This window comes from Taudactylus pleione, unplaced genomic scaffold, assembly GCF_031769625.1.
Source record: "Taudactylus pleione unplaced genomic scaffold, aTauple2 ptg001303l, whole genome shotgun sequence".
Classification (NCBI taxonomy): Eukaryota; Metazoa; Chordata; class Amphibia; order Anura; family Myobatrachidae; genus Taudactylus; species Taudactylus pleione.
The window spans coordinates 1,908,196-1,912,142 of NW_028285703.1; positions in this window are offsets into that span (position 1 = coordinate 1,908,196).

The window sequence follows — 3,947 nt, forward strand, 5'->3', positions numbered from 1 at the left end:
CTACCCTTCTGATAAAGGGATCGATCGCAAACACAATTAAAAGGGGACTCAGGGGGGGCGTGGCCTAGGAGCGCATGGAGTAGCACGTAGGGTGAAGTGCTCTCCAGGTCTCATCTATCCGCCTTACATATCCTGCGTTACCCCGGGACCCAAATCCTAACCGGCTGGTGTTGGAAGGTGCGGTGATCCTCTGGGCTGACGGCTGAGTCGCTGAGCCACGCTACCGGTGCTGCCGTAGCCTTCTTCTCTGGGGCCTGCTGCCGAGACTGGCTGCGTGGCACGCCGGCGGCGTCTCCGTAGGATTTCACCGCACACAGCGCACTGAGCTGCGCTCTATACACATTGGGGCGCTGAAGAGGTGAGACCATCCGTGGACTCTGCTGGAAGAGGGGCTGAGGAGAGGTGCAGAGACACCACCGTAGTGCAGACTGCTAGCCCGGTCACGTGATGGGCCAACGCCATCTTTCCTTAGTAGAGGGGTCTACCCTGAAACGCTCTGTGATGGCAGGGGTGTCTACTGAATAACCTGGAGGAGCTCAATACTGTGTTTTCATCTCCCCTGAGTCCTGCTCATGATATCTATGAATCCTGGGTATCCTATACTGACCTGCAAAGAGGGATATCAAGTCTAATCAGATTAACATACCTCAGCACTTGCTGCTGCAAGAGTTTTTTTCTCTTACAAACAGCCCTGTTTGTGTTTTATATAGCTCACCTCAAATATTCGTTGCTTTATCTGTGCATAAGCGCATAATTGTGCGGACTGTATTATCTGCATATAAACATGGTGAAACACCAACATCACTCAGCTGCGGCTGCAAAATTAGTACAATATGCTAGAGGCTCTGGCGCTCAATCTAAAGCTGCTGATCATGGGAGTGAGGACCTCATTCAGAGTCGGTCGTTGCGGCTGCACGGTCGTAAGGTAAAAGGGGACGGATATGCAAATGAAGCGCTCGCAAGTTGCGTCATTAAGATAGGATCGTTAGCTGGACGAGCGAGGGGAGGATGCAGCCGTAAGACTAAAAATACGCCCCCTTCTCGTTCGCATTACACGTCATCTCCGGGCATATAAGGATTAATTGAGACCATCGGGAACCATCGGAGCTGCTCGTAGAGCTTAAGGTTGACCATACCCTCTCTTAAGCACTACGATCAAGTCAGTGTAAAAACCTCCCATGTCACATGTGCCATGACGCTACTTAGTTAATTATGCACTCCCATAAAACGCCGTTTGCATAGTCAGGCACGCCTGCGTTCGGATCTCCACTCCCCCGTTCACAAGCACCTTCCCCTGTTACCACCCACAAACGCCTCATACTGTCACTCAAACTAACGACCTGAGTGTGTTCAAGGGGAGAGAAATTTCTGATCGTAATAGCTAGTTTGCGCACGTGCATTGCGAATTTTACGCATGCGCAGTTTAGCGAACATCGGTGGTGTACGGACGCAACGACCGACTCTGAATGAGGTCCTGAATCCCCTTCAGATACTCCCTCGGATATTGCGATGCAGAGGGTTATTGATGTAGTTACGGCATGTGAAACTAGACTCTCTGATAAAATTGGTAAAGTCCAATCGGACCTATCGTTGATACATCATGATTTGCAATGTGTCACAGAACGTGTGGGGGAGCTCGAAACCCGCACGTCCACTCTAGAGGATCAAATAACACCTTTAGGTGTCAGAGTTGGATCCTTGGACACGCAGATGCTAGTGGTCCCGAAAAAACTGTCAGACATGGAAGGGCGGCTGAGAAGAAATAATGTGAGGTTCGTGGGTCTGCCAGAAAAGGAAGAGGGCAATAGTCCAGAACAATTTATTGAAAAATGGCTGACCGACACTTTCGGTAAAGACTCCTTTTCACCGTACTTTTCAGTGGAGAGAGCCCATCGTATCCCCTTTAGGCCTCTGCCACCGGGGGCCCCGCCTCGCACGCTCATCGCGAAGCTCCTTCACTACAGAGATCGGGATGCTATCCTTTGCTTGGCCCGTATGAATGGCCCTCTGATGTGGAATGGGACTCGGATTTCCGTGTTTCCAGATTTCGCCATAGAGATTCAGAAAGAGAGGGCACAGTTCTCAACTATAAAAAGGCGCCTGAGAGATCTCAACATACCTTATGCCATGATTTATCCGTCTAAATTGAGGGTGGTTGCTGATGGAGAAACAAAATTCTTTGCATCCCCGCGAAACGCGGCCCTGTGGCTAGATCGGCGTAGGCCGGCGAGACTCCCGTTAGCCCAAGACTGAATCTTGCATACTTCCTTCCTGTTGGTGTGCTTTTTGAATCGTTACAACTATCTAAAGTCCGTATGTATACTGAATGTGATAAATGTTATTTGTATTGCCAAAACATGTACTATGCAAATTTACATTTTTATTATTTTTTGTATGTTAAGGGACAGAAAATATTTTCCAATGGAGAATTTAAATTTTTTTTTAAGTTCCGGGTGCACATTTATAGACTTGGGGACCTCATTTGTGTTATGCCTTAGGGCCATTATATTTTTTGCTCTAGATACATTGTGTAGGTAGAGGGACAGTGTTATAATTGCACAGTCCTAGTTGATTATTACAAGGTGTAAGGAATAAGAGGGGGGGAGAGTTTTATTTAGTTTAGGGATGAGGTATGTCGTAATTCAGGCTGGTATACAGGGTGGGGGGTGGTTGAAGGGGGTAAAATGTTGGGAATTTCTTGTGCTATTTTGTTTCTGTATCCTTCATAGTTCGCAAAATTTGTACTATCTGAGGATTGGATGAATGGTCTCTCCATTTATAAATATTATAATATTTCAAGATGGCATCACTAAATGTAAATTGTTTATTTTGGAATGTTAGAGGGTTAAATGACAAGATCAAGCGCTCTCTGGTCATTAGACAAATTAAACAATATACAGCTGATATTATTTACCTAATGGAGACACACTTAGTTGGAGGACAACTAATGTCATTAAAGAAACTTTGGGTGGGTTGGGCGTACCACTCAACGCATACGTATGTGTCTAGGGGGGTCTTGATACTGGTACGTAAGTCAATTTCCATTGTATTAGATCAGATACAATCCGATGTGGGGGGCAGATATGTTTTTCTAAAATGCAGAATACACTCTATGTCATTGTTGCTTCTCTGCGATATATATCCCTCCCCCGTATTCACACGAAATTCTTAAAAAGGCAGCTGAATTTATAGCTATGTTCCCAGGACTACCAATAGTATGTGCCGGTGACTTTAACAATGTAATGAATGTGTCACTAGACAGATTTGTTGGCACACGCCAGGACGGTGGAGACCGGGGGACTGGGTTTGCGAACATGGGCCCTGATTCAGACCCACTCGCGAGCGGCTGTCCGCTCGCAAGTGGGTCGATATTCAGCACTGAGCATGCGCACGACGGAGGGAGCTCCGTCGTGCGCATGCGCCAGACGCGACGAGCGAAGGACTTTCCTTCGCTCGTTGTGTCTGATCAAAGGGGGCGTGCTGTCGATGTTGATTGACAGCACGCCCCCTTTGGTGGGCGTGCCGGGGGCGTGCCTCCCTGACGGGGGCGTTCCCACGGGAACGCCTCCCGTCAGAAGCCGGCCCACTGACATCACTAGTGATGTCAGTGGGCCGGTGGTGTCAGTGGGAATGATTTTGGCTCTGATAGAGCCAAAATCACTCTGGGCCTTGCGGTTGAAAACCTCAACCGCAGGCTCCGGCTCGCAGTTTCGATGGTCGCGATGGTCACGACCATCGCGGCCATCAAACTGCACGCTCGTATAGGCTGTGGGTGGTGACCCACAGCTATACGAGCGTCCAGGAGGACGCTCCATAGTTATGGAGGCCGGCCCTCATTCAGAGCGTGCGCTCTGCTCAGAGCGTACGGCTCTGAATGAGGGCCATGGTGCGTTAGTTGGGCCTACTGGACGCATGGAGACTTAGACACAGCGCATGAAAGGCAATAC